Consider the following 24,199-nt stretch of genomic DNA (forward strand, 5'->3'; position numbering starts at 1 on the left):
AGCCCTCTAGCAATTTTATTTATGTAATTTACATTTCAGTTTAGCAATTTGCAATGAGAGTTGAAACAATACCAGTTATTATTGCCAACTATCTCATTCCTGCATATTATGTGACTAACAACACTGCTTCCTAATAATCAAATTTGCTTTGTCATTAATGTAGTTAGACTTTGCAAAAATTGCACAAGTTCTATGAACAGGGATGAGACATAAAAGCCTCAGGCATGTTGAAACAAATCTTTTCACACATTCACTCCCAAAGCGAAGCACTGTGCTTGTGTAAACGTGAAAAGAATTTGGCTCATTTTCACTTTACTTAGGCCATAGGAGACCAGGAGGTTGCAACATTTGGATACTACTGTCATGTTGAAATGATGAGCATCTGGGGGGAAGAAAAACCTATAAATAAAAACATAGATGATTGAAGTCAATGGGAACTGCACATATGCATCCAAGGACTTTACATGGCCCATAAAATGGAAAACCAGCATCAGCTATAACCACAACAGAAACGGATATAATTTGTCAGGTCCCAATGCAAGAATGCAAATGGAAATGACAGAGCCAGGACACTAAAACCTCAAAAAGGATCTGCAGTAGACACCAAAACATTTACAGAAATTACAGAGAAACATCCTCAAAGAGAAATAATTGAGTATAAGCCTGTGAATACAATTAACTCTTCCAGTGCAGGAAAGGTGAAATAGACTACAGAAGTCGGGATGTGAAAAAAGAGATTTATCACAAGTTGTATGCTTCTGCTTAAGAAAAACCAAGCAAAAACCCCCCATATTCTAATTAATCGTAACCTTTTACTGCCACCTCCCCAACTAGCACGTGCCCATACCAGGAACAATTTCATACTTCTCCAGGCACTAAAGCCAATCATATTTATGCTGTGCACAAATCCAGCAGGTTACCATGCCAGCTAGATTAACTAGTGATGTCCCCTTGATTGCACCAGCCACATGCTTTTATGCAAAATATGACATGCAGCATGTGGAATGAATCAATAATTGAGCAAATCTGCTCTCTCACTAGTAGTTTTCAAATTTCTGTGTGAGGCAAAGCATAAGCACAGTCCTTTGGCAGTCAGACAATATACCACTGAAGTTTATGCAGCCAGGATAGAAGTATTTAAACTATAGTGCAGAGCTTCATCTTTCTCCTTCAAATTGAGGCTTTAAAGCAAGGCTTGTTCCTGGATTACACTTTTGAAAGCAGTGGTTGGTAGAAACAAACTTACAGCTGTCTTGATGTCAGAGCTTGATGAGTTCCTGTTGGGAGATAAGGATGCTCCTGCAAAAAAGAGGGTCAACCAGCGTCTTCTGGGAAATAGAGGTGTACGGAGTGACCACTTCTAGAGCTGATGTTACCAAGTGCCTTTCCAACACTAAAGTCTCAAGACAAATACAATGTCACTTTAGTAATGTCTAATAGTTGTCCTTCTACCTTCAGATCCCAAAATATCTCTGGATACAAGATGGCTCTCTCTGTCCACCAAGAACTCTGTCAATCACATACCTAAGACTTTCTGTTATATGACTCTCAGCTCTGATGCACACAATATTTTGACCTCAGCCCCTCTTTCAAGAAGGTATTCTTACAGGTATCAGGGCTCCCCTCTTTCTTGCGTAAGGGACTCAGATCTGGAAAGAAAGAAATTTGCTGGGATTTGTACTCCCTGTTTTTCCGAAGCTTTTGGTATTTTGTCTTTATCCTTCATGTCTGATGATTTGAATACCACTGTTCTGACAGACACATCATTTCCATTCTTACAAGGGTTTCTATTACTCTTTCTACTTAGAACTGATCATCATTCTTACTTAAATGCAGCATTTCAACTAACAAGTTGTCTAAAAAGACAATCAAGACTCCTTTTCCTACATTTTCTTGTCACTTGGTAGCCTGTAATACTCAAGGGCTTCTCTTCCAAAATCTCTTTGAGTTACAGCTCCTCATTCACTTCTGGAAGGCTCAGGGTTGGATTAAACTTCTTATATTGCTTCCTGTTACAATCTTAAAAGGACCCTTTTTTGTCTTACATTACTTATTTTCCATTCTTCGTATTCTTATTTGTCATTTGCATTTCAGTAGCACTTGGAGGTCCCAATGAAACTGTAGACAACGGTTTGCACATAACAGCACTGCAATAGAGGGACTCTGCCCCAGGAGTTAAAAATTGAAAGAAACAAATAAAGGATAATTAACTTTGTGGGAAGGATGAACAACATGTAAAATATAGAAACAAGACTTGTCCAAGCTTACAAAGAAGTCTCTGAAAGATATGGAAAATGAGGCCAGATCTCCTAAAACTGAAAGGCTATCTATCTCCTCTTTTTGATACGCTGTTTTCCAGGGCATTTGTGCCCATCTAGTCTATTCAGTCACACAAGGACAACATAAAAATGGCTGTCATTTGCCTTTGCAGTCTCCAAAACCTGTTTTTCCAACTGCCAAAGATGGAGTTGCAGTAGACCAAAATCACTTGATCTAGAAAAACAAGTGAAGTAAGTTAATTGGAATACATGATCCCCATTTCCATACAGCAGCAAGGTACTGAGTGGACTAAAATGCCAGTCCAAGAAATTTGGTATTAAATGTTAAACCAAGAAGACACATGCTTTAAAGCACAGAACATCACTTCTAAGCAAAGATGAGATATTATTTTTCACAAAAATACATTTATTGCTGCATGTCTTATATTTAAGAAAAAAAAATCTCCAAGAACCCCAGCCTGGAGCATAGAATGGTTTACGCAACAAATACTTGTGAAATGCCTACTTAAAAAGTTAAACCCCCTGGAGGGCTTGTGAATCTTTTAGTTGTAATGTACCCCTGGAGGATTTTATTTTGTATCCACCTAGCCTGAAGTTAAAGAGTACTTTTTGAACATGTTTGCTTTACTTGAAGCTAAAATCTGGGTTACTTGGGGGAGGGCAATGGAGAGTCTAATAAATCTTACAATATACTTCTTGGCAAGAAAACTACTTACTGGTGTCATGAAGAAACAACTTTACTGCTCTCTAAAGAAATATTGGTTTCAGAAGTTACTATTGTATTCAAGACACATGGAAGCTGCATTAAATCAAGTTCTGAAATGTACTGGGGTTATACATGTTTAAAAAAAAAAAAAAAAGTTAAATCCTGAAACTGATCCTGACATATTTAAAAAAAAAAAAAAAAAAAAAAAAAGGAAAGTTTCTGAGGCTTCCATAAATTTTGAAGGGAGGAAGTCTAAAACTTGGGTGTTCCTCTCCATAAGTCACCTTCCACAAGGAAACAGCTTGATTTTATGTATATGCTTCTACTACTCAAACTTCACTTTTTTTTAAAAAAAAAAAACTTCTATTTTCACCGTTTAAAATTGCGTACATGTATGCACAGTAAGCATGAAGGGGGAGCACGCTTGCTCTGAGAATATCAGCTAGTGTATGTTTTCTTATTCATATTTGGGCAACAGCCCTAACTGTTGGCTCACAACACTCCCAGTTACTTTCTTCCCCAAACACTGTATCCACAAATGGATCAGCTAATTAATCTAGACACAATTAATTAAGGCCACCAGCAGCAGAACAAAATCGCTTTGCCAGTTGCCTATGCATCTGGATCTCCTCCCACAAGCTGCCCAGAAGAGAAAACTGGGAGGCCCAATGCCTACAGAAAATCAACTGTAAAGAGAGTAAAGTGAATTTAGACCCTTTGAAAGAAAGCAGATTGAGTAGTCAATTCATCCTCAGAACAGACTCAGCTCAGACGAGAGCAAGGTTATATTCTTCCATGCTACCATGTTCAATTCGGTACTTGAGGGACCATCAGAACAAAGGAAACAAACTGAATTCAAAGTCCCTGAATTTCTATGCTTTTTGTTTGAAGATGCCTATGAGAATGTGAAGTGAGAGCAGGTGCCCTAACTATCCTTCTGTGGCATATTTGGTAGACTGTTAACAAAAAATGTTTCCTTGGAAGTGGCATTTGTAGCTATGTAGCTGGCTATGAACCACAAACTTCTAGTTCTCCTTCCTCACATGATTTATTCTAGCCTAAAGAAGTTAACAAAGTGAAATCAAGACAATAATTTAAACAGAAAAAAAATTTTAAAATATCTTCGTATGAGTTAGACTTTGGTGCTTGCAGCCTATGCTACTTAATTCCAAAACACACCTCCTTTCCCAAGCCTGGATATAGAAGACACAGCCTGACCCACAGTCATGAATTTTGTCTTGCTAATCCTCTGCTGAATGCAGAGTATATTGCCAAATTATGGTCAGTTACGCCAAGTCTGTATTTTTGTTGTTGCTGTTGTTTTAGAATTTGCTTCTAATGATACAGAAAACTACTTCTCCGGTTGTTAAAAAGCATCTACTTCTAGACCAGAACTGGAACCAATAGCTCCTAAGAGGTGCAGAACAATATTGCAAATGAGGAACCTTTTCCTCAATGTGGCTGGATTGAAAATGATATAAAAGAATATTTCCAACGTATATATTTCATGCCGTGAAGATTCCTTAAGTGGGAAGAATGTTTCCCAGTTTAGCCTGCTGTTTTGCTTCCTCCTTCACCATTCCCATTGTGTCCAGCAAAAAGAAGAGGGGAAGGAAAAGAGGAAAAGAAAAAAGAAAAAAAAAAAAAAAAAAGAAAAAAAAAAAGAAAAAGAAAAAAAAGAAAAAACCCTCAAAACCCCAGGTCTGTCTTTGTTTCACGTGCCATGAAGGGCACTGAAGAGTTTCCACAAGCTTTCAAAACATCTCACTTCCAATGCATCTGAGCTGTAAAGTCCCTTACTGGCTGCTGCAGAATGAAATTAAGCAAGTGGCATTTTTTTAAAGCATCAAAATCCAAAGCTAAGTTTATCAGAATCATCAATATAATTGTCTCAACTCTGCAAGTTAGAGTGAATATTTCATGTTCCAATGCTACCACCACAAAAGGCCTACTTCTTTTGATAAAGACACTGATTTATCTCAAAGCGTCCTAGGAAGGTGAGGCTGAAATATTGCACAAGCAGCTGTTTTGGATCCATGTTTCAAAAATGACAAAAAAATTATCAACCCTCAGCTCTTAACTGCCTTACATTAGTCTTCAAAGTTAAAAGGGGGATTAAAAACATCACTAAGTAAAGCAAGAAAATACCAGACATACTGGATTTCAAACACAGTCCAATTTTATCTCCTAATTATTTAAAATGCAAGCTGCCAAATGCACCAACCATTATGACAACAAAAATCTGATCCAACTTTGCAACAACAAAAAAAATGTTTATCAGAGAGGTCTAAACCACAGACTCATTTTGTAAACTTGGAAGCAATTCCAGAGCTAGTGCCATACATCTCAAAGGAAAAGATAAACCCTCACTCACATTTTTATGTAACAACAACAAATATAAATGGATCAACAGTCTTCATGCAAAAAAATTAAAAGCCTTCACAGCCAAAGCCACGAGACTTCAACAATGACTACTTTTTATCAGGGACATTTCTGCTAATATAAGTGCAAGTAAAACTCTTGGCAGAAGAGTTCAAAATCAAAAACAATCCAAGGTCTGGAGCACCTCTCCTACGAGGCCAGGCTGAGGGAGTTGGGGTTGTTCAGCCTGGAGAAGAGAAGGCTGCGGGGAGACCTTACTGCAGCCTTTCAGTACTTGAAGGGGGCCTATAGGAAAGATGGGGACAATCTTTTTAGCAAGGCCTGTTGTGACAGGACAAGGAGTAACGGATTTAAACTAAAGAAGAATAGATTTAGACTGGATATAAGGAAGACATATTTTACAATGAGGGTGGTGAAGCACCGGAACAGGTTGCCCAGAGAGGCAGTGGAGGGCCCATCCTTAGAAACATTGAAGGTCAGGTTGGATGGGGCTCTGAGCAACCTGATCTGGTTAAAGCTGTCCCTGCTCACTGCAGGGGGGTTGAGCTAGATGACCTCTAAACGTCCTTTCCAACCCAAAGCATTCTATGATTCTATAAGTGTCCTGACTCGTGTGTGTCAAGAGCGAGGAACCAAGCTAGCTCTCGAGGGCTTGGAGCACTTGCTTGCTCCTTACAAGAAAGGAAACCATTTGCCTGCTTCAGGAAGAGTCTTGTAGGACAAGGGTTTCATCCCCTTCTGAATCATCTCTGCTTTCCAAGAATTTTTGATGGAAATTGAAGCCAAATGGCATCTGAGAACTAAAGACTGAACAGTGACCTGAAGGCTTAAACAGTGCATGTAAGAACGAGACACAGGCAAACACATTTGAAGTGGCAGGGAAATTCCATGTTCTTACCCTCCACTCACATTTTTTTCAAATGCTTCTGGAGGACGAGCTGGCTCAGCAGATCAGAAAGGCAAACAGAGTCTTTCAATAACAAGCTGCTGTTTCAAATCCAGCCCAGTCTTATGGTGACTGAAAGTTATTATCCAATAGGTGGCCAATGTTAAATGAAATCGTGATTTCACTTCCAGTTTCTGTTAAGTAGGTGTCTGCAACAAACTGGCAGTTTCACCAGACAGGCCAAGCTCTGGCTCTCCAAGCCATGACTGAGGCGTGCTGGTAGGGCAGGACAGTGGCTTACACCTGTTTTGTGGTGAAGAACTTCATTTACCAGTGCTGTTAAATATGAACCAGGAGCGACTGTGTGTTTTTAAAAGAAAGACGAAGAGGAGAATTCTACATACATGACTTTTTCCTGATTGATTCCAGCAACAGAATATATATCTAGTGTGTTTATACTATATAAATTATTATTACATCAAATTGAACTTGATACATAACTCTTAAATTTTGTTCCTGTAAGCAAGGAGCTGTAGGACTTTGCCATCTGATACAGCTCTGCTATCATGGTTTATGGAGCAAATGACTAAGAGCTAGGAAATTTTACTGGCTGAACCTCAGCAAATTGCTTCGGGCCAGTTTCTCAACATTAGAACATCTGAGAGTATGGCTACATGGCAGACATTCCACGGTAATAGCTTGTGTCAGCACTTCCACTGGGGTAAATAAATGCATAAGCTGCCTTCAATTACCTTGTATTTACCATGGGGTATAAGGGAATGCAGACAGAACTCCATGGAGCAGCCAGTTATTGGTGTGTCCACAGCCTTGCTTACCCAAAGACCATCTGCCCCAGAACTGCAGCCAAACTCCCCTATCAGCCTTCAAGGTACTTGATCCTAAGATATCTCCACCCTAGCCAAGGCACAGATTTGCTGCACAGATAAGGTGGGATGAGGTGGGGTTTAACTCTTCCAGTACTTTGCCATTCCATTCTTTGCCTGGTTGCCAATACATCCTCAGTGCAGAAAACCTATTTTAAGCTTCCTCCGACATTTGGCTGTCCCTATATGCTTGAAGGGAAAGGCAACCACCACCCAAAAGAACCCCAGGAGAAACCAAATAATTAGCAACATGTGTTTTGGTACAGAAAGGTGCAGAGAACATGGCTTCCCCTTTCAGTGGGCATGAAGGAAAAATCTTGGAAAAGCAGAGAACTAGACACTGTTTTTTCAGCAATATTTAGTCTAATTCAGCCCCCACATAAGTTAACTTTTGCATTGAAAGAAGTACACTGTGTAAACTTTTAAGAGTTTTTTTTTTTCTTTATATCCTATCCAGTGTCTTCTCTCAAGACTATTCAAAAAAGCTGAAAAAGGGCAGTATGCCCTCGGGTCATTCTACAATAACAAGTGTCTGCTGAGCCACAAGAGTTACAATTACTCTGCTATTTCCAAAGCTGTGTATCCACCTGTGTGTTATTGATGACAATGCTATTGATGACCCAATAACAAACAGAATAAATCCTACATTGTCATGACTGTGACACAATATATATACACACACATACATACATTCAGGAAAAAGAAGGTAAATTTAAAACAAGTATTTCAATAATAAGTAAGTGTTACAAAATAATATTTTTCCTCCTAAATGCATGGATAAAGAACCTTTTGCTAGTCTCTGAATTTTGCTTTCACAGCTACATCATCAAGCAATGTCCTACCCAATAAAAATATTTCTGCAGAATTTAATAACTACATCTACAGCACCTTGTCTGAGATTCAAAAGCCTTGGAAATTAAAATATGGCAAGAGCAGAATTTATGACAACCCTGTGAAGTAATGTCTATACATACATTCCCTCTTAATGTCACGATTAATTTACTGCTAGGTCCATACTGTAACAAAAATAAGTTACTGGTTCTCCCCCAAAACAATGCCCACCCACAGAAGGCAAGCTTTTTGCCCCTGTGCCTGCTGTTTTCTGCCTACCGAATGATGGCAACCAGAATAAGTCACCAATGCTCAGATGTGTTAAAAGCTTCAAGCTCTTTGCAGCACTTCCCATAAGCCATAAGCAAATGTGATACTGCAAAATGGCTTGTCATCACCCTCTTCCTGCCCTTCCCAACACATATATTCCTCGTGAAGGGATCTTTTCTCTCCAATTGCACCTTTGAGATACTGAAACCTTACCGCTCTAGTATTTGACTTCTGCTCTGTTATAGGAAATAGCAGGGGAAGATATCTGCTGTTACACAAACAATTCTATTTATGAATTGAAAACGAATTCCAGGTTTGGCGTTTCCAATATATTTATTATTTCAAGGATCATTAATCTTTATAAAGGACAGAGCTCTGAGTTACAACTAACTACTGTCAGCATGATCTGCTAAAGCCATGCCTAAAGTAACAGCACTTCTATGCTGAATGGTATCTTGTACAAGATATTCACTGAAAGGGAGAAAAATCCCATAAATCTCAATTTTGCTGATGTAGATGCACACAATTATTCTATGTTTTCAGTAGAAGAAACTGAAACGGTTTGAGTTCAATGGACTTAACTTTGAAGACCCTTTTCCATTACATACTTGAGAAGGTTAGAGATGCAAACTGGCCAGTTTTAACAATTCTGAGAGAAAATAAAACCTGTGCCATTTTCCAAGAATTATTCCGCATTCAAAAAGACCTTCATTACCATGTCTTTACACCCACTCTTTCCTAAGTTTCCCCATTGCTGTTCCTAATCATACTCCTTCACAGTTCTAAATAACCTTTTTTAAGCTTCAAACGATATAGACTAAATTCTCCTTTAGTCATTGCTTCAGTAGTATTTACTGGCATGTTTACGTATGGAAACTGATTGCAACAGGTATTCCAGAATAACTGTTGCGTAAACACTCTGTGTCTCAATAAAAGTCTGTATAAGGAAGCACATAAATTACTGATAAAAGTACTTTTATTCTTTCACTCTGTAACAAGAACTCTTCTTACCAGTTTCCCCATGTACACAAGCAGCAAATAATTTGCTCTTTCAGTTGTCTTAGTTCAGCCACCCTTAGCTCTTCTATGAATTTCTTCAAGTTTGCCCAATATCTTTTTTGGGGTTTCTCTGGGAACAAAAGGATATTGTAATGGTGGCAGAGAACCGTATATTGGATACTGCTTGTGCGATAAAATCTCTATATGCATGGAAAACACTACCAGACTTGGATTGGCCTTAGCATCTATGCTGAAACATAGTTTGACCACACATGATTTACCCACAGATCTAATAAGGCTAACAGAGGAGTACTTGCAAATTCAACAAGGAATGAGAAACAGGGAAGAGTAACAATACCATAGGTCTATCCTAGTTTTTGAAGAAGTTATGTCCCCTGCAATGGTCCAAAAGGAACAGCAAGTGACAACTCAGCTGGGGTTGTAGTCTGAACTCATTGAAGTTTCCTACTGATTTTCAGTATGTCCCTAATGGGGGGGTTCAAAAAGTCAGCAAAAGGAAAGAGGATTTCTCTAAAGGTCACATTCAAATGCTTCTAAACAAGTGATTATTTTCAATCCCGACCTCTTTGGTATCAACTGGAACTTTGCCTGAGAAAATGGTTTCAGGACTCTGCCCACTGGTTTGTTTGTACAGTGGTACAGGAAATATGTAAATAGATTAAATTTATGACAAAGTGCCAAGCATTTGAGAAACCCTGTATACCCATTTCTGTAATACTCTCTGCTACACAATTATGACTGCCCTACAGAAGTCAGCACTCAAATCCCCTCTGAGAACAGACACCATGCAGTGCCTGCCATCATCTCAGGACCATCACACATGTTCATATATTACCAGCCTTTGCTCAAAATGAAGCCAGTCTGAAATTACATTAAGTGCCACACACCAGGCTCCAGATACAATGGGTGACAGCCCAGGAGAAATCACGTTCAGTGCCTATCATATTTGTTCTGTTCACATTTGGGCAATCATTTCTCACTGCCATTCATAAATTATGTCTTCTGACAAATTTAAAGCCATAACCTCCCACCCTATGCCTAACAGATCTGAGCAAACAGCTCTTTTACCCAAAGTGAGAGTTGTTCTTGCAATTGCATTTAGGTTTGAAGTAAAAAACAAGTTCAGCTCACTACAGGATCTAATTCTTAGTGTTCATCTTTCTTAAATTCCCCCAAACCCAAGGATATTCATTATTCAGTTGAAACCTTTTCCCATCTATGAATTAATTTCAATTGCTTGGGCAATTAAATATACCAAGCTATGAAAGCTGAAACAAAGAAATAAAAGCTTTCCTAAAAAGATAACGTGATAGGACATTTACTTTCTTCTCTGTAAGGGCATACAAACTCAAGTTTTCACTTTGAGATATTTTTCATAGACGATTAATACTTTACATTTGCAGCTCTACTAGGCCTAGTCAAGTTGTCCTTATTTGCCAAAATATTCAGAGTTTGCCCAGTAAAAGAAAGGATCTGACTCCAGCAGAAAGAAATGTTTTCTAAAATAAAGACGCACTGAAAAAGCGAGACTTACACTACTAACACAGCACAGCTTTCAAGCCACATGGGTAAATTTTAACATTTATATCCCTGCTAACTAGAGACAGGCTCAAACCAAAACCACAAATATGGAGAAAGTCTGAACCCAGATCCGAATTTTATGGCTCACACCCCAACTCTTCTCTTAACAATGGCTGGAAAATGCTTTTCAAAACTCCTACAATATTTGTTCCATACACAGGAAATAAGCTTAATAGTACATCTTTGGGGATTAGCTTTGTTTAGCTGTCCAAGCTTTTGATTCAAAGTCTGTAGATAGTATTGCTTTAGTTGTTACACAGAAACAGACATATTTCCTGACGGGATGCCTCCCTTGCTCACATGGTCATTCACCTTAATCCCCGTTAACTTTATAGGATGCTATACTGCACATATCATTGGCTGTAAAGGAAGTCCTTTACATGTTTCTTGGCCTTCCTCTATTCACAGCATGAAAATGGTGAAGATAAATATACTGCTGAAGCATGGGAATTGGGCATTTGGATGAAAAGCATTACATTCTTACAGAGGAATTCTTCATTTCTAGACAACATAAAGCAGCTCCTGAGGATGAATTTACTGCTTTTCTGCTTCGGCATAGTGGGCTGTATTATGACCCTATAATCCACTGTGAGCAGGGCAGCAGCTGAGAGCTGCACTGCCCCTGGAGCTGTCTGAGAGATGACTGTGATTCACTGAATCACAGTTTCCTTTCCAATTTCCCTGCTGCCTCAAGGACGGCAGCGAGCACTGCCTCTGCACTGCCCTCTTCCCAAAACGATTCTGCTCTTGAGCTGGGCTATGCTTCACCGTCTTTCCACTCACAGATAGGCAAATAAGGAAGTAGGAGATGTGAGGAGAAATTTTTTAAGCTCAAAAAAAATATATATATGCTATACACGGTTTTTGGTAGCAATCTGTACAGTGGGTAAGGTATGGTTAGGCAGTATGTATGGTACATACTTACCTCAAATGTTATAGCATGGTGTGCTACCCAATGCAAGATGGCAAAAGGATTCTTCACGTTCCACGCCCAAACGTGCACCCTGCTAGTTACACCACTGTGTGGCTTTGTCTCTCCACCAAGATTTAGTTTCTGAACAACGTAGCATTTAAATCAAGCTAAGGCAAAGGCAATAGCTGTTAAAATAGAAGTATCTAGCACGTAGTGTTGAGACCTGAGGAACTGGGAGGGAAAGAAAGAAGCACAGGGCAGCTGCTGAGAAAGTGCGACCTGTTGGCAATAGGTGGCAAAGAAAACTTTAAGTCTCCAAAGAGAGAGGAAAAAACCCCAATAACAAATGCCCATATCTAACACACAGACTAAAGTACAATGATTCCAGCCAGACTGACCAAACTCTCCAAAACCACAGAACTGCTAGATTGAAACGGTCCTTACAATTCAATATTAAGAGAAATCATCCTTAAATACATAATAATGGGTTGTGAGATGCCATTAAATCCTCTTTAGACAGGCAGAATTTTTCTGAATTCTCTTCATATTTATAAGGAGGGGGGAGCAGGGAAGCTACAGGCTGGGATGTGTCTGGCTGCAAACACACAGCTGCAGGGGTTTGCTCACTGTTGCCAGGCTAACAGGACAGTAAGTGCCTCTTCAGCACCATACATTTAACTGTGCTCTCCATTGTTTTAAAATAACAAATGACATTCGCAGCAAAGAATCCAGTGACAACAACTAAAAAGCTTGGGAGTATCCATCACTAACCATCAGTCACCATTTCTAAACATGACCTTGGGTGATACATCACTGCCAGCACCACAAGGAGGAGGGAAGAGGTGTTAATTAACCTGTAAACCTGCTCCACTTTGTGCTCCAGATAGTACAAAAGACCACCAGAATAGGAGGCATAGTTCACCCTCATTATAAGGCTCTCCATTACAAAGCCAGTGCAAACAAAAGCCTACTGCTTTGACTCACCACTCCAGTTCATTGTAAACATTTTGACATGCATTTCACTCATGTACAAACTCTGCTGCTCCAAAGAATAACCTTCAAGAGAGGGTAATTTCATTATTCAAGCAAACACCAGAAAAAAAGCTCATCTCCCTGCAAAACCTCAAGTCTAGCTGGTGCATCAGAGCTCATCTTCAGTCTAATTTTTAACAAGTGTTTTCCTTTGCCCTTTAGTTACGTCTGCGTAGTCCATTTCATCTAGTCACAGTGATAAATGTTTGGCATTCTCCTCATCCTGTATTATTTGCCTATTATGGTTTATACATACGCTAGCCATACGCTCTATTCCTATGTTCCTACTAATCTGGCACTGAATTTACATGCATTACCAAAAGCAAGGTAGAACAATAAGCAGGAAGTCTACATCGCTTGAATGCACGTGTCCTTGGACAGGCCTCCACAAGGAGTGGAGATTCAGCTCACACATTAAAGACACATCCCTTCCACCATCTTCTAACCTTGTCCAAGCTCTCATTCGGATGAGTGGGAAGTAAAATGTCTTTTTTCTCCCTATGTTAAAACTGCTTTGATTAACGCAAACTTTTAGAATTAGGCATCTTGGGCCACTGGATTGTGATGAGAGCTAGACAGTTCAGAAAGGCCCCTTTCCAAAAGGATTTCAGAAAGATTACTGTAGAGCAAAAGAAGAAACAATGTAAGAGGGTTTGGGTTTTTTTTTGCAAAGGGGATTATATAAACTCCAAGGGGAATTCAAACATTCTTTTTCATTCTTGTTTTCTTACTTTGCTCAGGAAAGTAGGTAATAAATAGCTGGCTTATTCATAAAACCATAGCAATGAATTAAGTGTACAGCTGGCATTGACGTTCTTCATGAACTTTAAATATTTCTGTCTACCTCAACAGCCTAGGCAGGTAAAAGGATAAACCCTATCCCCGCTTCCCTGAGGAAGTGGGGAAAAGTGGATAAAACTGGTAATTTCAAAGGGAAGACAAATGAGACTAAATGAGTGGAAAGTGCTTAGCTATCTTGGGTCTCTGTAAGATTAACATTTGAGCAATTTGAGAAAGGATATACAGCTAAAGCTAGGGTCTAGACTAGGACACATAGCTCCTGCATCTTATTCTTAAGCCATAAATTCAGTTTCAGAGACCAGGTAGCACCACAGCAATGGCTATCAACCTCTGATCACCCACTCACAGAACACCTCCCAACTTCAGGTCCAAACCCATAGACCAGTCATCTAATCTCAGCTGACTTCAAAGCCTACCTACCTTGTGATTCAGAGTGCTTAAGAAAGCTGTATTTAACCTATTACCCTATCTCCTTAAGTACAACAGGACTGACATCCTACCCATGAAAATCCCAACCACTAAGTAGAGACCCAAGGGGCTACGCTAGTCAGCTAGCAAAGGCACACCCTGTTATCAGAGATGCAAGGATTGCATGGTAAGCCTGTGTCTGAACCACTGAGAGTTTTAACTTAGTAGGGATCTTTCTGACATATATACCTGTATATAAAATCTGGTCCAGCACCACTTGTTAATGGATAAATCTAAGAAGTGCTGCACTAGAACATGCAGCTTCCAACAGACAAGAGAGCTACTAGTAATTACTATCACAAGATAAAAATAAACAAAAATTATTTTATGATTGAAGCAAAAAGGATTAAGGGCACAGGGCACAGCCCAGATACCCCATCTGTACTGCCCGTACTTCTGATGTGCCCATTATCACCCCTTCCCCTTAATCAACAATTTTGTTATATCCTATGCATGCTAATCCTACATTCATTTCTTTGACTGTTTCCCCAGTATCAAATGAACCCTAATTTTGCCCTTTGCGTCCTTTAACAAGCCTGTCTACATAAGCTGAAGAAACACTCCATCCTCTGCCTATCTGCTTTTTCCAGTCCTCCTTTCAGAAGAAAGGTCTAGCCCTTCCTCTAACCAACCCCCCCATCTTCTTTCTTTAGAGCGTATTTTCACCCAGTCTGAGAGGATTGCATTTTGCTCATTCCTGTTTGATATATTTATTGTGAGACAGGATCATATGAGATTGAAGGCCCAGAAAACCCCATGCTGTGTACCTTGCATAAAATGTACTTTCTCTTACACTAGAAAAAGGCTTACATGACATATATTTTTTATAAATATATATCTATGGAATTTTGAAAGTAGGCAAAAAACATTATACTATCATAAGGTGGCAAGGAATACAAAATACGAAAAAAACCACTGTGAATAGAATCCTTCTTTATAAAAAAGAAAACTATGCTTAACACAAACGCCTTCATGAATTCTCTTTATACTTCCAGCGACATGAATTCACCATTCTGCTGATACTGTTGCTGACACTACTGAAAAAGTCACCCAAGAAGGCTCATTTTAAAATAAAATTTTACAAGGAGAGGAAATGGGGATTTGTAATGGAACATTTCCTTCTACTTAATCACAGCATCATTACTGTGATGGTATAAAGTCCACTTGGTCTTTTTAATTGATTTAATGATAAAGACATAACATCTTTAGGCTGCCACAAAAACATCTCATTAAAAGAGAAAAATCTTAAATTATAGTTACCCAGCCACCCCCCCAAAATCATTTAATACCAACAAACAAGAGATTCCTGCAGTAACTCTGAGTTTCTAATATTGCTATTAATTTTTAATACTGCCTTCAGATTCCATTCACTCAAGTCACTGAGGAATTCTTAAGTATTTACAATCATCAGTCAAACAAGGAACCTTTTCAGCTCTTTGCCCTTAGAATCATGAGGTATAAACTTTCAACTTCCATACAGAAGATATTTTTAAAATGAAGAGTGCATTTCCCAGAATAATGATGCTCTAATACCAAACAGCAGCTCAGTTATTTTGTGTTAAGAAACCAAAGCCCTTCTTACACAATTTCAAAGCAGCAGCTGTGACTTTGAAACTAGGAATTCATCCTGGCCACCTGCTTTAAAACTAGCCAAAATAAACGTGGTGGGATGGTTCCTGTCGATAACCATGGGATGGCAGGGTAGCACAGGTTGTTTGCTGTTAGGGCTTAGGTCCTAGAGATCACGAACTTCTCCGGGATCCCGCCTGGGTGAGGACCTTGGGATCAAGCTGCATCTGAAAGCTGGATTAATAATTAAGTGCCACATTGCAGTACCGTTACTCATGAGGAGCAAAACTTCATTGCACAGCTGAGATATATTGTTCACGGCATGCCATTCACAGTATGATGTTTTATTCCCACAGCAGATGATCCTTTTCAATCACTCGGCAAAAAAAGTATTATGGTCTGGCTTGTAAGGTATTGTTTTCTTAGAAGAAAGGGTTTGTTTTGTTGTTGGTTTGGCTTTCTTAATATACTCAAAAGCCTCCATAATAACAGTAAACTAAAAATGATGACTTTAAAACCTCAAACTAGGTTCACTTTTGTAGCCTTAATGAATGTGCAAACATTGCAAAAGCCAGTGCCGACCAATGCAACTTAATGGAATATGAGATCTTCCCAGATTCGCAACATCTTCCCAGATTTGCAACATCTTCCCAGATTCGCAACCACAGCTAATGCAGCATAGTGCACCTCAGGAGGTGTTTCGGGGCCTAATCCTGCTCTCAGCAGAGTTAATGGACTTCAAGAGTAAAAGAATTTGGCCTACAAAGACTCAGTCATTTCTAATTCTCAGAAAGTGTATTTTGCATTAACCTGAAAATAATCCCCTTCAGAAAACTATACTACAAAGTACTACAGAAGAAAAAGAAACCTTTAATACTTAAAAACATACAAACATGTTCCTAAAAGTTTATTTTAATATAACACTGCTAAACGGTGGGGGGAAATCCGATCACTGGTAAGTGTCCTAGGTTCTTTCCGCTTTCTACTCTTTTTTGCCTTGCTTTCCCCCTTTGCACACCCCTTGTGCAGCGGCACATTTCAAAGTAACCTACTGTAACACTAGCACTGCCAAGGTGGAAATACGCTCTTCTCCTTATGGCCAGCAAAGGACCTCCACCCTGATCCTCAAGGAAAAGCCTCTGGATAGTGCAACTAGAAAGGCTGCTGCAAGTCTATTTCTTCTACCCTCCCCCCCCCCCCCCCCCCAATTACTCTTCCTTTTGATGTCTATTCTTGCTCTTAAAAAAAATACACATATCAGGTTAAGATGAAAACTGCCCACACGACAAGTTTGTGTTTACAAGCTTAAGAGCAAGTTTCGCTCGAACACAGGTCAATGCCGCTTTAAGAAAACATCACATACCAAAAAAATCACACATGGTTAGAACACATCACGAGCAGCGAGGAATTGTGGAGGCACCGAGCCAGCCTGAGAAGCCCTTTGAAGTTACAAAAACATCCTCTGGTCAGAGCACATTTGTGAAACCGTGGGACAGGCGCTTTAAACAACATTGACTCCGAGATCACCTGCGGTGTGCCAGTGGATTGGCGCCTGTGCAACTCCAACAACGTAACCCTTTAGATTCCACAAAGAACCCTCGCTCCAAAATCTGTCCTATCAATAGCATACAGTCAAAAAACTGTGTGGCAAAACCTGCGCGATTTCACCCTCTGTACAACACAGGCAGGTGGTTCCAACAGGCATGTGAAGTTTGGGTAAACCCTGTTGTAAGCACAACTCAGTCAACAGAAGAAAGGGCGCTCTACCTGCCCAACGCAGCACCGATACAGAAGGAAGGCATCACCCTGCAGGAAGGGCCACTGCAGAACAGCGTTGTACAAAACTTACAATATAGTTTGGCGTGCAGCCAGGTATGACACAAAATACTCCCCGTTCATCACCATCATCATGAGAAGAAAGATTCTTGGCTGTGGATGGCTAAGTCCAGGTAACACACGCTTCCCCACACACCCCCATTTCCAGACAGATGAGACCGAACATCAGCAGACTGCTTTTTCAGCCGAGTTACTTCCCTCCACCCAGTTCTGCCATCAGCTATTAGCACCCACCCCACTGGCATCAGTAAGCTGTGCCAATGCAATTCAAAGCCAAAGCCTACCCCTGACCTGGCATGTCTCTCACACTGGCAAGCCTCTCAGAACTGAGTCTCTGCACGTATTTCTAACTGAAGGCAGAACTCATCCATTCCTAACACTACTGGATATTGGAATTGATAGGCAGTAACAACAGATTTTGAATAGACTCCGTGTCTATTGAGAGCATGGAAGGAGGAAGCCTCACCCTGCCTTTGGATAGGGCTCCTGCTGATATTAGGAGACACTCCGACTGTACAGCAGGCCAGGACTCTTTCCTTGCTTAAAACATACCCCTAAAGGCATGATATTAGCATTTTTCTCGTCTAACCATTCTGTTATTTTGTATCTGACAAGCCTTCCTATTTTCCCCAGTGGTGGTGAAATTCTCATTTTTTGAGGAGACCAGGACTGTTGGTGTTGCCATCAGAAACACACATGAGGAGGGTCAGATTACTGTTGTAGAGCTGTAAGGGACCTCACAGTCTTTTTGCTACTCCCACAGGACATTACCCATTGCCTGTTATTCATCTACTGGCAAATCTAAGGGGCTTCCCACCGCAGTGTCTTCAGTTTCTGTCTTTCCAAAATGGGGAAAATCAGAGGTGGCCACAGATGAAGGGTAAATTGTTTTAGCAGAGGTTTGTTCTGTGTTTAAACTGCACATGTATGTTCACCGGCTAAGCATGGGCAACACCTGCACGCTCCAGTCTAGCTAGTCCCTCCTGCATAACAGCAAATGTCCAAGGACACAGAGCTACTTCAGTGTGCCTTACTTTTGCTTTCATCACACAGTTCTCACAAGAATTTATTTCATTTTTTTTTTCCTAAATTGCATTTAAAAAAAGAAAAAAAAGAATCAAACAGAACATCTGGGAAAGAGTACCATGGTAAGGTTGATGACCAAATTCGAATGAAGTCTATGTAGCATCAATGAATACAATACTTCTTTTCCAAATGCTGGGGGTTTTTTTTCTTCCTTTTCTGTCACACGTCACCATGTTTTAATCCAAGAGTGACTGCCTTTCAAAGAAAAGCCCTGTACAATAGCTTAGGCAGGAAGAGATCTCATTTATTTATGCTGTGCATTAGTCCAGAGTTAAAGATTTTGTTTGCTTCCTATTGGTCATAAATAAACAATTAAAAACAGCCTTGGAGGGGAGAGGGAATGAGACTGTGGTGTAATACTTTAACCAACCTCATTAGATAAAAAACACCTTCATACAATAAAAATGTGGTATTTTAATCAGTATTAAGCAGTGCTGTGGGAATAGCCTCTCTCAAAACATGCTTTTTAAACCTATCTGCAAAATTACATTGCTAATTACAAATGGGAATTTAAGTGGCAGTACAACTGGGAAAAACTTTCGTAAACCTGTCATAAAATGATCAGATAAACTGCATCTGCAGGGGAAAATACATTGCCATTCCACCAGCAATGTAGCTGCTAGATAAAAAGACTCTAAGTCTCACCACTTGAACCTTCCCCTGTCTTCCACTGATGTGGCAGAAGACCCAATACAAAACCACTGAAAGCAATGAGAAGTTTCCCCTCTATTACAGCAGGGCTTTCGCATCAAAACATAACAGAGAAACACTGCAGAATTTTTCAAGATGATAAAAACAGACTTGCCTAACTGCACTGAGTTAGTTAAAAATATACCTTTAAAAGTAATTTATTTATGGTATTCTGCAAAACTCCTTTTACATACATATCCACATCAGGAACAAGACCTTGCACATAAGCTTTGCATAAATAAAAATGGCTTTAACTGAGATAACCTATGAAGTTTATCCTTAAAATAAAATTAAATATTCAGGATGGCTAAATGAGGCACACTTTTTCCATGGGAAAATATCAAAGTATTATTTATTTTTCTGTAAGTACTTGTTTTGAAAAGCCTTTCCTCCCCACCTGGGCTTCGGCTAAAAGCCACAATCTACATTTAAACAGTGTGTATGCTTTAGAAAACTATCAACCATCTTTTTTTAAAGCAGAAGCATATGAAATTATTTGATCCACTTTTCATATAGAAAGTCCAGGGCTGACCATAAAGAAATAGGCAGGCTCCCAGTATAAACTTACCAGGATTACATCAAAGACCTTCCTCTAGGATCAGACGATTGATTTCTTCAATGCTTTTTAGAATTTCTTCCAGGATATTTTGGGTTATTGCCTTAGACCTTTGCTCAGCTGGAATGACAGATACTCTGTTTGCTAGACTATGATGTTCTGTCTTTATAGGGGAATGAGTGTCTGTAGTTTATACACACGTACGCTATGTGAACAGAGAGAGACTTGGAAAGTTCACAAGCAAAATTATTATTTATTGTTTCAAAAAGAGTAGTTTATTACAGAAACACTGATACAGGCTTAACCGCAGCATCTTATGCAATACAGAGACTGCTTGTTATTCTGTGAGCTCAGGACTGGGGCATTCTATGCTCAGAGAAAATTCCCGCTCCCCAAAACAGGCATTTGTTCTTTATATGCATTTAACGCACAAGGCTTAGCTTTACAGCTACTACCTTCTTTACCTAACTCTCTTGAAACTAACCACCCTGGAATTATAAAAGATTTTTGAGATGGGACAACAAGAAGTGGCTTAGTCCTTGCCTACCAGACGGCAAACTATCTCCGAGGGCAATGAGACACACTACTCACCATTCTTCTCTTCCCCCAAGACAAATCTGTCACCTCCGTACCACTTATCATTCGCATCAGAGTATGGATCAAAAGATCCCAGGCTGCTCCCAAATCCCATTTCTCCTGCAAGACAGTACTTTGTTCTGTCACTTCCCTACTGAGTCTACCCCTTATTTTATGCCTCACAGCATGTGTGGCTGCACCCCAAGATCAAACACCCATGCATGATTTCCTTTCACAGATCTTGAATCACAATGTTATACTTTAATAGGAACCTCAATATACTTAATCCCTTTAAAGCTGCCGCAGTAATGCCCCCAAATGCATTAAATTCCACCCTAATCGCAAAACACGAAGTATTTCTCTCGATGGACAGCGCATAGACTGTTCTGACCACATGCCAATCCACCTCTGAGCTAAAGCAACATACCCTGCCTGCATTTGTTAGTTTGAAGTCCAAAGATACATGGCTGAAAATTCCAGGCACTTTAAAAGTTCTCTGCTGCAAATTTAGCTCAAAACATAACTGATCTCCTCCCACATTTTAAGGGAGGATCTCACATTCTCAAGGGATTCTCATTGCAAATGAGGGAGCAGTGCTACTGAGCCTGCATTTAAATCCAAATCCATTACAACCAAAAGCAAGACTGGTAGATCGTACTTTTCAAGGTGTAAGCAAAACACCCTTTCACAGTCAGCTCGATGAGTTTCAGAGTTCCACTGAATTTTCAGATTGAGAAGGGTTATCGGAGAAAATTATCAAACTCAGAGCTTCGACAAAAAGCACAAAAACTTCTTGCCTGATAAGTCTCATGAACAAGTATTAAGTTTTATTTAAAACAGCTTCAGATTTAAGGAACAACTCCTTCTCATGTACATTTGGCAGGGACCTTGGTTTGAACCAGGGAACCACAGGGTCTTCTGTTATCTCTGCCAAGGGGTTACGTGATGGGATCTTTTAGGTGTATTTTTACAGGGCTCTTCTTGGCCATTGAGGAGCTTCTCAGGCACTGATGGCATTTCAGTATCCTGTGGCCACAATCTAGTCTTCTGAGGAGCAAAAGGATTTACTCCACCAAAAGTTTTATAGACTGAAACAATAGGATCATTTATTGCTCTATAACATACAACAGGCCACACCACACAAACGAAATCAGTGGTACTCAATAGCACAGCTGTTATAGGACCTCCTAACAAGAGACTGCATCGTTCCCTTCCTCAAACAATTAGATTCTGGATGACTAAAACAGAAGTATTTCTCGCATACAATGGGCACATATCAGGTCATGCGAGATGCACATGTAGAGGTATTAAGTAATCTGGCTGAACACTCACTTGCAGATATAAGCCTGCTGGAATGCCAACTCCCCTGACAAGCCAACGGGCTGTTCCTTATTAAACAGTGGACATGCAGTTACATGACAGCAGTCATTTGCAAGACACTGGCTATACAGGACTTTCCAACTCAAAAAAGGATGTCTCTCACGTTCAGAAGAGTCATCTCTATTCTGCAAATTACAAGACAAAATACATGCCATATTGCTCTGATGACAATAAATCCTGAACTTTACAAAAAGCAAAGGCACTGTATGGCTGTACCCCTTACAGAGAGACCAGGACAGCAATAGTTGAACCTACACAAGTCATTTCCCCTCTCTCTTAGATTACGCAGTAGTAAAAGTATCTGCGCCAGCACAGCCCTTTCACCACAGTTCACACCACTGGCGTTCCACCACTGCAAGACAAATGTCATGAGATATTCCAACACAAACACGCTTTGCTGGCTCAGAAATCAGACACAATGAAGATTTTGCATTTGGAACTTGGTTAATAATTCTTGAATGGAATACAGTCCAACTCAGTCTCCCATAGCTGTAGTTACTCTGTAGGAGTAAATACAAGCTTAGTTTTGCTGCCAGTGTTGGCAGATATGACTAAATAAATTCACAGAGAAAGTCTATTTGACCATTTTTTCACATTAGGGTTTTTTTTTTTTTAACTAAAACTATACCTCATTTTCCATTAAAAGATATTTATAGATATCACATCATCTGAAAACTCACGAGTATTCAAAGTAACTAGTATATTAACTAGGTAAGTGGTTTAGTTACAAAAACTTACTTCAAGTATTTTGTGCATTTCAACATCTACCATTTACTTTCCAACCAGGTTTTGATGCTGACATTCACAAAGCAAAATCCATCCACAAGGATTTCTATAAAGGCCAACATCTGCAGCACAGAGAGCAATGTTCCATTTTGATTTAAATATCATCACCGAACAATTATTTCCCCAACTTTGGAAAAACTAACTCTTACAAAGTTTCAATACTCAAGACACTTCTCTTTCCTCTGTTCATAACCCAATTCAAAAGAAACCATAAAAGTCAAGATCTTCTTCTGAAGGGTGCCTACAAATAGCCACTTGCCGAGCTTCTCCTGGGTCTTACTACAGATCTCACAAAACCTACAGAAAACCCTTCTGTTAATGAATGCTGCTGTGAACAACATTCCCATATGTTGACAACTGTGCTACAGATTTCCCATTTTTGTTATAACCGAAGTTTCACTGTAAAGTCTGGACTACATTATTTACATTTAAGTCATTAAAGAATGTTACATACTGTTGTTGCTTTACAGAAGAAAATGTACTCCATAGAATTATAGGATGGTTTGTGTTGGAAGGGACCTTAACGATCATCTAGTTCCAACCCCCTTGCCACAAGCAGGGACACCTTCCACCAGACCAGGTTGCTCAAAGCCAGCCTTGAACATTTCCAGGGATGAGGCATCCACAACTTCTCTGGGCAACCTGTTCCAGTGCCTTACCACCCTCAGAGTGAAGAATTTCTCCCTTGTATCTCATCTAAATCTACCCTCTTTCAGTTTAAAGCCATTACCCCTTGTCCTATCACTACATGCCCTTGTAAAAAGTCCCTCTCCAGCTTTCTTCTAGGCCCCCTTCAGGTACTGGAAGGCTGCTATAAGATATCCCCAGAGCCTTCTCCGGGCTGAACAACCCCAACTCTCTCAGCCTGTCTTCATAGGAGAGGTGCTCCAGCCCTCTGACCATCTTCATGGCCCTCCTCTGGAGTCGCTCCAACAGGTCCATGTCCTTCTTACGTTGGGGGCCCCAGAGCTGAACACAGTACTCCAGGTGGGGGTCTTAAAAGAGCAGAGTAGAGAGGGAGAATCACCTCCCTTGACCTGCTGGTCACACTTCTTTTGATGTGGCCCAGGTTACGGTTGGCTTTCTGGGCTGCAAGTGCACATTGCTGGGTCTTGTTGAGCTTCTCATCAACCAACACTCCATAACCAAGGCTTTCTCATTCAGAAGAATTAAGTTTCACTGAGCCAAGAAGGACTATCAGTAGCCCAAGAATCATAGCTTGTAACACTTAGATGAGGACTTCACCCAGCTACTACACAGAATATACTTCCTTCTTACAAACATCAACCTAAGTAACTCCACTTTAGAGGGGGTGGTAGAAAGAGGGTTGTTAGAGATCAAAAAAAAAGTTACTTTAACAAGATTGTTTGCAGAAACTTCACGGGCCATTCAGCTTTCCAATCAACATGTCAAATTAAAAGTGCACCACATTAAATCTGAAACACCTATAAAACAAGCCCTGATGAAATACAGACTGTCTTCCATCCACCTCCTCCATATGGCTCAAGCAAAGTCAACTTTTAATTTCATAACACAAAATATTTAATTTATGCTTTTCTTCATATGTCAATTTAACCTCCGGCACATAGCTTTGAAACCATGTAAGGATGCCTAACACTTTCCATATGGCAACTGAATTGTGGCTTTTAATTGCACCAACTGGTATC

General features: G+C 39.9%; 1 protein-coding gene across 1 annotated transcript in view; it reads right to left on the reverse strand.

The window, feature by feature from the left end:
- Window positions 1–24,199, reverse strand: part of NKD1 (NKD inhibitor of Wnt signaling pathway 1) — a 112,387-nt gene that overhangs the window by 82,687 nt on the left and 5,501 nt on the right. The gene's annotated exons all lie outside the window — the stretch shown is intronic.

Source organism: Pelecanus crispus, chromosome 8 (genome assembly GCF_030463565.1).
Source record: "Pelecanus crispus isolate bPelCri1 chromosome 8, bPelCri1.pri, whole genome shotgun sequence".
Classification (NCBI taxonomy): domain Eukaryota; kingdom Metazoa; phylum Chordata; class Aves; order Pelecaniformes; family Pelecanidae; genus Pelecanus; species Pelecanus crispus.